Source organism: Phaethon aethereus (genome assembly GCF_964289735.1).
Source record: "Phaethon aethereus genome assembly, chromosome: 2".
In the NCBI taxonomy this organism is placed as follows: Eukaryota; Metazoa; Chordata; class Aves; order Phaethontiformes; family Phaethontidae; genus Phaethon; species Phaethon aethereus.
The window spans coordinates 62048086-62062220 of NC_138582.1; positions in this window are offsets into that span (position 1 = coordinate 62048086).

The window sequence follows — 14135 nt, forward strand, 5'->3', positions numbered from 1 at the left end:
GGAACAAGCTGTGTCCAGCACAGGGCAGCCCTGGCCTCTCCTCACAGAGGTCCCTGCAACCCCCCACTGCCAGCACCTGGGCACCTGTATCCCATACAGACATTTTGTGCAACATTTTCAAAATAACAAATAAAATCTGTACATTTACTTAATATATTACAAAGTATTAGGAAATGTTACAAATAATTGATAGTATATGTGAGAAAGCACATCTTGTTATAGCTGTATATAGAATCTGTAAAGAAAGAAAGAAAGATTAATAGTTTATTACATTCAAAGTTGGTAAGGTTTTTAAATATTTAAATCAGGTAGTTTAAGATGATAATTTATCCTTATCGGGAAATATCTTGATACATTAATTTAAAACCAAGAAAGAGGATACAGAATACCAGAGCAGAATTTTCTTTGGAAAAGCTGGTTTTGCTCATTTCACAGCACAGTGACACTAGAGAAAATGATCCTTGTCATGAAAGGTTTGGTAACAATTTGGATGGAATATGAATGAATTGAAAAATCCAAAGAAATGCTGAGCAAGGGATGAGAAACTATTGGAGGTCCCATGAGATGAGCAAGTGCCATCAGGTTGTCAGTAACATCTAGATAAAAATTAATATGAGCTCTCTTATTTATTATGAACCAAACTTTTGAGACCCTACCTAATCTGCAAACAGAAGACTGCAAAGCTGTGTGGAGCATGCGGAACGCAGTGGTAGATGAACACTAAAAGTATTCAAACACTAGCAAAAAAATACTTTATCATTTAACCATTGGTTTTATTCTAGCATTTTGAACAGTCAGAAATTCCAAGGAAGCAAATGAATCTTATTGTTAATCTATACTTAGTGTCTTTGAAAAACTTCATTTTGTTACAACATCCTGTTCCTGTCTGTATGTTTATTTTTCTCTAATTGTCCTGGTTTTGGCTGGTGTAGTTTTAATTTTCTTCCTGATAGCTGGTATAGTGCTGTGCTTTGGATTTGGGATGAAAAAATGTTGATGGCGTACTGATGTTTTTAGTTGTTGCTAAGCAGTCAAAGACTGTCCAGCTTCCCATGCTCTGGCCTGCCAGCGAGCAGGCTGGGGGTGCACGGGGAGCTGGGAGGGGACACAGGCAGAACACCTGCCCCAGGCTGGCCAAAAGGATATTCCCTACCATACGACGTCATGCTCAGTATATAAACTGTGGGAGTTGGTTGGGGAGGGTCCTCAGCTCAGGAACTAGTGGTCAGTGGGCGGTGAGCAATTGTGCTGTGCCTCACTTGTTTTGTATATTCTGTTATCATTATTATTATCATTATTTTTTTTTTCCCTTGTCTTATTAATCTGTCTTTATCTCAACCCAGGAATTCTACCCTTTTTTCTTTTCCAATTCTCTTCCCCTTCCCACTGCAAGGCAGGGGGAAGGTGAGTGAATAGCTGTGTGGTTGTCTTAGCTACCTGCCAGGTTAAACCACAACACTCATGCACAAAATAGTAAAAATGAATTACAATTTCTACCTGAAGTTGTTGGCATGTTTGTTATTTTTTCTTGAAGGAATTTCCCAAAGCATTAACACACATGAGGAATGTGCATGCTTTCCCAAAAAGAAGTACTATCTTTTAATTTACGAGGTACTCATTCTGGTTATTTAACGGTACCTGTCATTTCTCTTTAGAGTTTAGCTGAGCATTATTTTCAGTTCAAGGTATTATTTTTAGTCAATCAGTTATTGTTTTCTAGGTCTATGAAATTCATTTCTCTTTGATTTTAACAAGCTGCATTAAACTGGTTTTATTCATGTGATGGAGCTTTCACTTATTTCACTTTACTTTTCATTCAGGAAAACATTGCTGGTTGTGGAGCACTTCAATGAATACTTAACATTAAGTTCAAGTTAAAGTTCCACAGATTTAGTACACAACTGAAAAGATTGTCCTGAGTGTTTGTATTTTTACAACATTATCCAATAACCACAGAAAGTTGTGACGAGAATTGAATAAGAATTGAGAAAAGGAAGAAAAATGCTCCTGGTGTATATTTTTTAATGAAATAAAATTAAAAGGAAACTCAGACTCCTGGTAACAAAGTTCAGTATTCTCTAAGTCAATCTAACATCATTTTTACAGCGATACAATGATGAAGACAAATTCCTGTGGTGTGAAAATACATTGGGGCATTTTTACAGAGGAAAGACTGCAGGCTTTAAAAGAAGTTTAGGTGATCTACCTCCTACAGGAATGATTTTGTTTCCCCCTCGTGTCATAAACAGATCCTATGCCATTAACATCCCATAGACTTCAGGAGAAATCCAAATGACCACCCTATACTTGAACAATTGCAGAATTACTTGACCATGTGAACATCAGGTAAAAGCATGGTCCCTGGACGATTTATGTATATTAAACTTCCAGATCTATTATCTTCAGATAATCTATGATGGAACTAAAGATATTTCTGGTAGGTCAGCTCAGTAGCTACCTTAACTCAAAGTCTTCAAGCATGACAATTGTTTGCAGTGCATCCATCCCTTAGAGCTCTTAATTTTTGTATTACTACAAACATCCATTCTAAAAATTTTCCTTTCTTACTCCTTCCTCTTTGTTCCTCTTGTTGTCCTTTCCATGGTGTTAAGAGTCCTCAAATGTGACATTGCAAACTCTTATCTTCTTTATTTTAGAAATAGTGCAAAGCTTTCCCAACAAATAGTAACTGACTGTTTTCCATAGAGAAACAGCTAAAAGAGCATTTTGAACACATCACTGCTGAATTTAGCCATATAGAGTTGCATGCAAATGGAGAGCGCATTTTATACTTCTGTACAATTAAACTGACTATAATTCAGGCTGCTAATGTGTTACAAGTAGTGATCATCAGTCTGACTTGTATCGTCTTAACTCTTATTCCTTTTTACATTAATCTTCACTATTAGCTTTTCTTGTTTAACACTACTAATATGCAACCATACTCCCAGCAGTTTTGCAACTTAAGGTTAAAAGAAAAAACAACCCTTTTAAAATTAGGAATTTTTAAAATTTTAAACTTCTTTAAATCTTAATTTTTAATGTTCAGAGCAGCAATAGTATATTTCAAATTCAAAATGAAGAATATTCTTTTTATGGGACCTATTGTCCATATAGTTCATAACAATTGGAACATTTTTAAACTGAAAATTGGTTGTTTCATTTTACTTTTGAATAGATTTAACTCTGTTTTCTTATACTCATAGATAATCATACCTAAAGTAGGCAAAACTAAGTCCTGAGTTTAGAACTTCAGGCTTTACCCTGATGTCGATGCCACTATTTTAGGTGTTACTGGTTGAGGGCCATTCTGTGTGTTTCAACATTTAAGGAAATTTCTGGAGTGAAAATCTCTTAGAGCACTTATGAAGCACCTTGATTAGGTGTCAGACCTCTTTTTTCTCTCCACATGAATAAAAGCAAGCTTTTCCTATAACACTGTAAATCATGTGAAACTGACTGTCATGAAGATCTGGGGTCACTGTATTTCACAGTGCTGCTGGTACTAAACAGCAGATGCTTATGCATAGGGCAACAATTCACACCAATTTCTTTTTACTGCAACTGGCACCTGATAACTTGCGACTGCAAGAAGAGAGACTGCAAATGTGCGGAGCAGTTTTCCAGTGAAGCCTTCAGTATCTTGATTATTTCCCCTGAATTTCAAGTACTCACATTACAGATGTGTTTGTACCTTTGAAGCATGGTATTTTAAGGTGAAAGGTGGGTCCAGTTTCATTTATAAAGAAAGGCCTTTTGCAAATATTTTCCATGGGTGTTTTTTTTTTTTAATGTTGCATACTGTGTATACATACATTGCATACTGTGTTTTAGAAATATGTAAAATATGACTACGGGGAATAATAAACTTCTCTTTCACATGAAAATGTATATATCATGCCATGAGTATTTTCAGAATAAAATTGCCAGACCATGAGAGGATGAAAACTTTTAATATTAATAGATGACTGGCTAGTTAAAAAGAAAAATGTGGGGGTTTGCTTTAATTGTGTAAGAATTAAAAAAAACACAAAGGAAATTAATAAAAATCTATGTTATATGACGTATTACAATAATGCAACATGCAGGAAATATTTAAAGAAATAGGAACTCTTAAGTAATGTAAATCTATTATCTTAAATATTATCACAATATTAGATTATGACATTTTTGAATGCAGTTCATTTTTACAAATGTTTTAACTTTCAGGTGTCTGATTTTATACAGAATATACATCAAATTTTAGATTTTTGGTCTCTCTCACCATGAAGTTTAGAAGATGGATTAGAAATCTAAGTGAAAATCTGTAAATATTGTTGAAATTTTTACTTTTTTGTTCTTGTCATTATATTGTTCAAGGAACAAAAATTATATTGTTGGATTACTGTTTTCTTTAAAGTTCATTGGTTTTGACCAGTACAGTAAATTACTTTTGGTAAGAGAAAAATAATTACCTGTCCAGATGTCTATGAACATACATTGCTTTCAGACTCAGTATGTAGTCAATGAAGAATATAATTATAACATACATTTCATCTCCTACAATGCAAATGTTACAATTCTTCTGTTTTATGATGCCTGCATCTAAAACTAAGTAGATGCAGCTTATTGCTGTTAATTATTTTCCAGTTAAAATATATTTAACCAAAAAAAAGTCTTGCAAAAACAGGTTTATAACCTAGCAGCTATTAAACATCATAACGAAAATTAGTATGATGAAATTATATTTAAAGCTTGATATCATTATCTGAGAATGATGTAAAATATTCAGGAGTGTTATGGTAGTATTGGAATAATCACCAAATGGTGACATCCTTATTTTGAAGGATGTAGAGTAAGGCAAATTAATTGGTTTTTTTCAAAAATTGTTTTATTCCCTTAGTAAAGATATCAAGCCAATGCTTCTGTTCTGTTTGTTGTAGAGTTTTTTCTGGAAGTGTGTTCCTCTTTAATCTATTACTGTATAAAATGCAACAGGGGTAATCAGCTGATATCTGCAAGACAAAATGCTTTATGTATGAAGTTGTATCAACCAACACAGCTGAATGATATTGAGCTTACAATACTACAGACCTTGACGAGTTAGTGAACCTGTGCATCATTAATACGGGAGCAGTTCAGTGGGGAAACATTGCTTTACATGAAATATGAACACATTTCTTGAGCTTCAGAGGAGCACTTAGATTTACTTGCACATTTACAGATAATGAAGCTGTAATAAAGCTGAGATCAAATTAAAAACACACGATGAAAATGTTCAGTACTATTTTGTATTTTGTAAATTTTTGTTGCTGCTATCTTGTAGTCAGAAGTCTGAAGGTCTTAAAGACTGGTAATGATAAACGTAAAACCATTACTTTTTCAGGGTACCATAATAAATTTTATTTGTCCTAAATGTCTTTTGATTGAAAAACAAAACAAAACAAACCAAAAACACCCCACAAAACCAAACCACATGCCCCAGATCACATCATTTGAGATGACTGACTATAGGTATGACTATGGAAAAAAATACTTTTTTATTACACAGGCAATCATAATGAAAATATTTCTATTTGATGCTAAGCATTAATGAATAAAATATATTCTTTTCCAAAGATTGCTATGACTCTTCTGCATATATGAAATTTGTAATCAATCCATAAAATAGCTTTACTGACATACCTATTTTTATTTCTTTTCCTCTAATGATAATTTATTTATGGCCCTGATTTTCAAGCGTATCTATGTCATGAAATGGCCACTCCAACTGTGATCACATGTGGTGAGTTCCTTGTATCAACTGTATGGTTGTGAGTCCATAAGTTTATAAATGACTGCACAAGGTGAAAACCAATGAAAAAATATTTAAATATAAAACTTAAGTTTTTATGTAATTACTATTTTTGCAGCCATGAGGCAATCACAAATACATATTTTAAATTATATGCGTATTTACAGAAATGCATACGTATATATAGATGTAAATATTTTTACAATTTCAAATGTGTGTATGTATGTATGCTACTTGAAAGTTGGACTCTTTTTTTATAAAAAATAACATTCAGAATTAAAAAGGGGATTCTAAAATGGCTTTTCACATATAAAATTATGTTTTCTACATGATCCTTCTTAAACACAGCTCTCAGAAGACTGACAAGAAGAGGCTTTTTTAATGAAACACAATATAAACATATCTTTGGATGAATATATATTACTAAAAGCAAACAGCTGGAACTTAGGATGCTTGGAGAAAGCTAGATAAGTTTGTGTCATTTTGGTACACAGAAATAGAAAAACTCAGTTAAACTATACTTTAAGAGAGAAAATATTAATGTTCTTATCTGTAATATTTTATCCTTGATCTCTTGAATTTGCTGAAAGTAGCAAGTGAGTTTTATAACAGCTAGGAATGGAATGTTTATTGCCTGTATGATAAGAACAACGTTTTCTTTATTTAGAGGGTGACTTTCAAAATGTTTCCCAGTTGAATAACTTGGAACAGTTTCAGATAGAGTGCACAAGAGACAGCTAAAGACAGCTAGAGTTTCTTTACAATTTAGAAAACTGTCTAATTTTTCAGTCAAATGCTTTGTGTTGCTAGGCAGAGAATCAACACTGATAAAATAATATTCAGATACAAATCACCTCAAACAGATATGACTAGACTAACTACACAAAGACTTAAGATAGAACTTATTTTTTAACATCTTTTTCTGTTTTTTCAACCAAAGGACCTTTAGAAATTTAAACATTGGTCTCACATTTATAATGAATGGTAATGTTTTGTTACCAAATTCAGTGAACTGAACCCTTGAAAAATAGCCCATTGCCAAGTAGTTCTTAAGTAAGGATTGTATCTATTTACTGAAAACATTTTTCATATTCTTTATTCAACATTGTACCTGTACAGGCTGTGATTATGATTCTGCAGTGCTGAGCTACATAAAAACAGAATTTTAAGATGTCTTTGCATTTTTTCTTTTTTTTTTTTCCCCCCACTGCTTATAGACCCGGTGAATCTCTTTCTAAACACAAATGTCTTTTTCCTAAATCCTATGAGAAACTAAGGCATAGGAAAAAAAATTAATAATTGTATATTTTAAACTTTAAAATTCTGCAGTAAGATGCATATCTATTCACAGCTAATGAATTATCCAATCTCAGTTAGAAAGTGCTATCATACTTAAACTGCAATTACAAAACATTGAAAGCTTGCAACGCTTTTCTCAAAGACCTACAAAATATCCAGAAAACCTCTTACTTCACTTTCAGAAGTTTCATATTTCCTTGAAAGTAAATTATGAATCCATTTATGTTCATTATTTAAGAGTTAAAAAAAATATTGGGACACTATATAAAAGCTTGTGTGATACCGAAAATAAATGCTTTTGAGTAACTGATGTGGCGTCATTCCTGTAATGGAAACAAATACCAAAAATGTAATGCTCTGCATACAAAATAGCATACATCTGCATGACTCACTTCAAAATACATGTCTTCAAAGAAGAGGTTTTGAAAAAACCCATAAATTCTAAACACTTATTGCATATTTGTTGACAAAGCATACCATGAACCATTCAAAATCAAAGTACCCTGTTAACATTTGGAATATATGGATAAGAGGCAGGATTATTTAACATGGGTTAAGCACTACGAGCATTCTGGCATACAAGTTTTTGTGGGAGCTTTCTTGTATCTACCAGCTTGCAAATCATGTGTGGTTATATCCAGAATAATTTGTAAGATTTGAGTGGAATAGGATGCTTGGATTGAAAACCTGGATTTAATGTCTAATCAAGATGACACTGAAACTATGAAGTCTCAAACTTGGGCCAGAGTTCTTCTGGGCAGGGATTTCCCCTCAGGACAAGTTTGTTTTCAGTTCTTATGAGGTTGTAATTGAGTAGACTAAAATTTATCTATTTTAAGTTCACAGACTCATAGAGTAGCCGAGATTGGAAGAGAGCTCTGGAAGTCATCTGGTCATGCAGAGACACCTGGAGATAGTTGCTCAGGACCATGGCCAGGCAGCTTTTGAATATCACAGAATCACAGAATCATTAAGGTTGGAAAAGACCTCTAAGATCATCAAGTCCAACCATCAACCAAATATCACTATGCCCGCTAAACCATGTCCTGAAGTGCCATGCCTACATATTTTTTGAACACCTCCAGTGACGGTGACTCCACCACTTTCCTGGGCAGCCTGTTCCCTCAGGTGTAGGACTCTGTACTTCCCCTCGATGAACCACATGAGATTCCTATATGTCCATTTCTCCAGCCTGTCCTTCTGGATGGTAGCATAACCCTCTGGTGTATCATGTAATCCTCCCAATTTTGTGTCATAATCGAATTTGCTGAGGCTATGCTCTGTCCCATCATCCAGATCATCAATAAAGATCTTGAACAGGATTACTCACAGTATTGATCTCTGAGGTATATTGCCAGTTACTGGCCTCCAAATAGACTTCGTGCCACTGACCACCTCCCTTCGGCCCAGCTTTCAACCAGTTTTCAGTCCACCTCACTCTCTGCTCATCCAGCCCATACCTTACCAGCTTGTCTATGAGGATCTTATGGCAGAGAGTGTCAAAAGCCTTCCTGAATCCTAGGTAGACAATATCCACTGTTCCATCCTCATCCGTGAAACCAATAATTTAATCATAGAATTTTATCAAGCTAAGGGTGGACACTGTCTGCATCTCTACTGCAATTGGGGTCTGGGGATTTTCAAGCTGCTGCCTAACACATGAGCTCCTACCTGTCTGCCTTTCACCTTCTCTCATGCTGGGCAGCCTGCTCACTTCATCCCATAACTCCTCCACTTAGTGGCACAGCCCTTCCAAGACAGCACACCTCCTGCAGGACAAAGAACCATGTCTCCTGGCACCAGAGAGAGTTGCTAGGCAGCCTGGGACCTGGACAGCTGCTTCCACTACCTGAAGCTCTGTCTGCACTGAAGCTTCTGCCCTAACTCTAATACCTGTCAGGGAAACTCCCCTGTGGTATGTCACAACCACATGTGAGACTTACTATGGTACAATTTCAGCTAAGCCCCCTCTTCCTTGTGCTCTTCTGCACAATCTGCAATGTCTGTTGGCTGTGTTCTGGACCTGACTCTTATAGAGGCCTCTCTTGAGCACTGGCTAAAAGGATCCTTGAGCCTCCCTAATTAGATGGCAGCTGCAATGAAAGCTCCAATCACCCTGCGTTAAGGACAGCTGATGGAGCTTGTTAGAAGCTGCTAGAGCTTCCTCAGGCTCACATCCTTGTAGTTCTCCTTACCTTATCATTACCTAGCAACACCAGACACCCTCTCAAGTTTCTCAGAAGGTTTCTCCGCCCAGTGATCCTGGACCTGTGTCCAGAATGTCCAAAATGTCCTAAAGCAGAACCCAGAGACTGCTGCACAAACTTATGCATCTGTTGGTTGCCTCTGTTAGCTGCACTCTGGGAGCTATGATCTATTCTCAGTTCAATTATTCTCCATCATTATTAAATATTTAAGTTGACAATTTTCTTGCAGTTCTTCTTCACAATGACAACATTTTCCTTTCCTGTGTTTCCTGAAAAGAACTCTCAGTTCTCAGGTGTTCACAGGCTAATTCAAAAGCTGTCAAATAACTACTCAAGCACTTAGACAACAACAACAACTTTTTAATTTAATAGAAGTTTAAATTAAATGCTGGAATGATAGGAAAAGACTAACAACAATGTTGCTACTTCAGTTTTCCAAAGGCAGTAATAATTAACATATTATCAAATGCAAGGATCTGTTATAACTTGAAACGGACCAAATTCTAACCCATGCCAATAACACATCAAGGACTTTGGAAAAAGAATTATGTGAAAGTGAATGATATTAAGACCATAGCAACTTCACCTGCACCCTTCCATCAAAGAATATAAAACAAAGATCTTGAAAGTCTACAGAAACAAGGTCATACCAGATACCATTTGTTTATGCAAATGACCAGCTACTGCTGCAGAACTGCATAATGAGCTAATGAAGTTGCTCACATCTGCCAGCCTGGTGGAAATAGCTTTAAAAGTACAGAAGGGTGTGCAATGAAAACAGCTGGTTGTGTTGGTGTCAATTCTTGGGACTTTGGTGAGCAAAACTGTTCGCTCATATCCTGTATTCTACTGTTACATGTACAAGTTCTGTCTTGCTGTCACTGAAGGAAATTGTAGCTTAGTATTTGGTGTAAGGCTTGGTTGATTGAGTTTGCTCTTGGTTACCCACCATTGAGGACTGTTTGTTAAAACTGATGGAGAGATAATCTAAAAATGTTCCTAGTACTTTTGATTTCATTTTCTTTAACCTTTCTTTCCTTGTTACTAATTCTGTGTAGTCTGTAGTAGTTACATAGCAATTACTTACAGAGGAATGGCAATGGATATTAGTTACAATTTAGCAGTACATGGTAATAAATACTGTAATGACCAGAACACTTACCATTTACAATTTTGAATACGTAGCAACATCCAGTCTGTCTGTGCTTTGGCTTGGTTCTGGTTGTCACAGGTTTGAATCTACAAAAGGAATTCTATTCTAGACAGAAGTTGAAGGTGCTGGTATTTCACAGTGAGGCGTATAAGTGAGCAGTGAAGTGAGAGAACTAGAAGGAACTTGGTGTTGATTCAAAGTCTATGCATTGGGAAACTGAAACTTTAAGTGTTCAAATGTCTAATTAAATGAAACTGACAAAAATTTTCTTCTTTCAAGAAGTCAAGGGTCAAGATAAGGGTGGCAAAAGATCAGTCAGCAGTTACCGTCATGGGCAAAACAAACTTGATTTGGGGAAATTAATTTAATTTATTACCAATCAAATCAAAGTAGGATAATGAGAAATAAGAAAAAATCTTAAAAACACCTTCCTCTACTGTCTCTTCTTCCAGGCTCAACTTCACTCCTGATTTTCTCTCACTGGTGCCAGGGGTTGGGGAATTGGGGTCACAGTCAGTTCATCACACGTTGTTTCTGTCGCTCCTTCCTCCTCAGGGTGGGGACTCCTCACACTCTTCCCATGCTCCAGCAAGGGGTTCCCCCCATGGGAGACGTTTCTCCACGATCTTCTCCAACGTGAGTCCTTCCCACAGGCTGCAGTTCTTCATGAACTGCTCCAGCCTGGGTCCCTGCCACGGTGTCTAGTCCTTCAGGAGCAAACTGCTCCAGTGTGGGTCCCCCATGAGGTCACAAGTCCTGCCAGCAAACTGCTCCAGTGTGGGCTCATCTCCCCATGGGTTCACAGGTTCTGCCAGGAGCTTGCTCCAGTGTGGGCCTCCCATGGGATCACAGCATCCTTCAGACATCTATCTGCTCCAGTGTGGTGTCCTCCAGGGGCTGCAGGTGGATATCTGCTCCACTGTGGACCTCCATGGGCTGCAGAGGGACAGCCTGCCTCACAATGGTGTTCACCATAGGATGCAAGGGAATCTCTGCCCCAGCACCTGGACCACCTCCTGCCCCTGACCTTGGTGTCTGCAGAATTGTTTCTCTCACATATCCTCACTCCGCTCTTCAGCTGCAGTTGTGCATGTTTTTTTCCCCCTTCTTAAATATGTTATTCCAGAGGAGCTACCACTGTCACTGATGGGCTCAGCCTTGGCCAGTGACAGGTCCGTCAGAGCTGGCTGGCATTGGCTCTATCAGATCATGGGGAAGCTTCTAGCAGCTTCTCACAGAAGCCACCCCTGCAGCCCTCTCCACTACCAAAATCTTGCCAGGCAATCCCAATATAGGTACACAATGGAAAAATTGGCAAGGATTTTATCTCTCAAAGTGTCTTTCACTTAAATTTCAGTTTCTGTCTTGCATGACATCAGTGTTTAAAAGCAGATATTTTCAGTGAGATTTTTAAAAACGTTGATAACTTCCCTTCCCTTCCCTTCCCTTCCCTTCCCTTCCCTTCCCTTCCCTTCCCTTCCCTTCCCTTCCCTTCCCTTCCCTTCCCTTCCCTTCCCTTCCCTTCCCTTCCCTTCCCTTCCCTTCCCTTCCCTTCCCTTCCCTTCCCTTCCCTTCCCTTCCCTTCCCTTCCCTTCCCTTCCCTTCCCTTCCCTTCCCTTCCCTTCCCTTCCCTTTCCTTTTTTCCTTTAATTTTGCTTTCTGTGATTTTATTTCATTAAATTAATATTTTCTGGTAAGCAGTTACTTTGAGCTTCACAAATATATTTAAAGGATTATAGTGTGTTGTTTTGACGCACAAATTATTTCTATATAGTTACTTCTGAAATAAACTTTCACTGAAATAATAGAAATCGTGAAGAAATATTCTAAACGTGTTCTTAAAACCTAGACTAGAATGCACATTGAGTACCTAAGTGCAAACACTCTATATCCCATTAGTACTCTGCAAGCCATTCAGTTATTTTGCTATTAATATCTTGAGGAAGAAAATGAATACTGTGAAACAGTTGGCTCTGCAACTGATCAGTTTTGCTGTTAATGTGTACTGATGTCAACCAGTTGCAAGAAAGCAAAGGACAACACAAAGACCAGATGCCAAACAATTTGCACTCCCTGTAGTGAGGCAATTATTCCCTTGGAGGCTCTTATCAACCTTATAGCATGAATTCTGCACAAGCTTCAAATGTACTTACAGCTTTCTACTGCATTACTGGCACTGTAGTTAACACTATGGATACAAATTACAGAGGAAGAGAGCTGAAACAAGTCTGTATCACAGACATGGAAATTAATAGACCACCCTGCTTATGTCAAATTCCCAGTTCTGAGAACAGTTGCAATTTCAGAAATGCAAATATGTGCCTATGGGGAGTGCGAGTGGAATATATATATAAGAACAACTTATTTAATATTAAAATAACCAACATTCGGAAAAAAACTCTTGCTCAAGAAGTACAAAATAATACTTGAGGATCACAATGTTAAATGAAGAAACATAGTCCCCTGGAAGGAAATAATGTAATTCTGAACTTGTCAAACATATTTCAGAAGGCAGAAGATCACTTTAGTTTCTGCTTTTTCTTGCTGAAATATAATCAGTGTGGCACCTTAGCAACTGCAGTTACATAGCTTTATGTTTGAGAGTACACCTATAGGAAGTTTTTCATGTCTCTGGTCTGAACATGATATTAACTTAGTTGCAAAGATATATTCCTGGGATATGACTGTGAATAGATCACACTAAACATAGCAAAATGTTATTAAACCCTTGCTGAGTTTACTGCTTATCATGACAAAAAAACAAAAAGATTTTGCTAAGTGTGTTTAGTTTATGAAATTCACAATCAAAAAATTCTTATTTTTTATTAATTTCCTTTTTCCTTTACACTTTTAAGAGTGAAAATTGTGTGATTTAATACAATTTATTTAGTTATTTATCAATCTGTATTCTTGTATTTTTGAGAAGCTAGGATTTATATGTGCTTTTTCTTCTTGCATTTTTGTTTGAATCCAGTACAGATTATATTGGGTTTTTGTTCAGAAAGGATACCTAATTTGTGTGTGGCACCTAATTGCACATGTAAACGTGTGCTGAGACAACCAGCTGTCCATATTTTTCACTCAGTTACACTCACATAACTTCATTGTAGTGACAAAGATGTAACAGAATGTAACAGAAACAAGATTTTACTTACTGTGTGATAAAGATTCATTCTTGTCAATAAATATTTGCAGACTTGGTAGGCACAATTTTAAACAATCCCTGGCTGAATATTAGACTGCATTTCTTGATTTTTCCCATTTGCCTTGAGTGTACTTCAACTTTAACTCAAGCATTGACTCACATAAGTGCCTGAAATTACAGATGTAATATCATAGCTGTTGAATTTTGTCTCAACAGCCCATCCTCCACAAAAACAGACCTGGGTTGTAACTCAAGGCAGTGGAGGTTGCTAAACCCTTCTACAGTAGTAAACGCTGTTCACACTATGACTAAAAGAGCAGTTACTTCAGGATCCCAATATTTAGTCCCCTGAAAACAGAAGTATTAGCACTGTCTACTGATTTTTTTTTTCCAGAACTGAGAACAACAGAGCTAGACAGTGCTAGAGAGTCAGTGTAAAAATGTAAACTGGGATATTTAAGCCTGAGATAATAAATCTTGTGCAACTCGAACTATATAGCTTCCAGACCTCCATTAATACATCTGTGCTGGATTTCCTCTGGGGAAACAGCTCTGCCT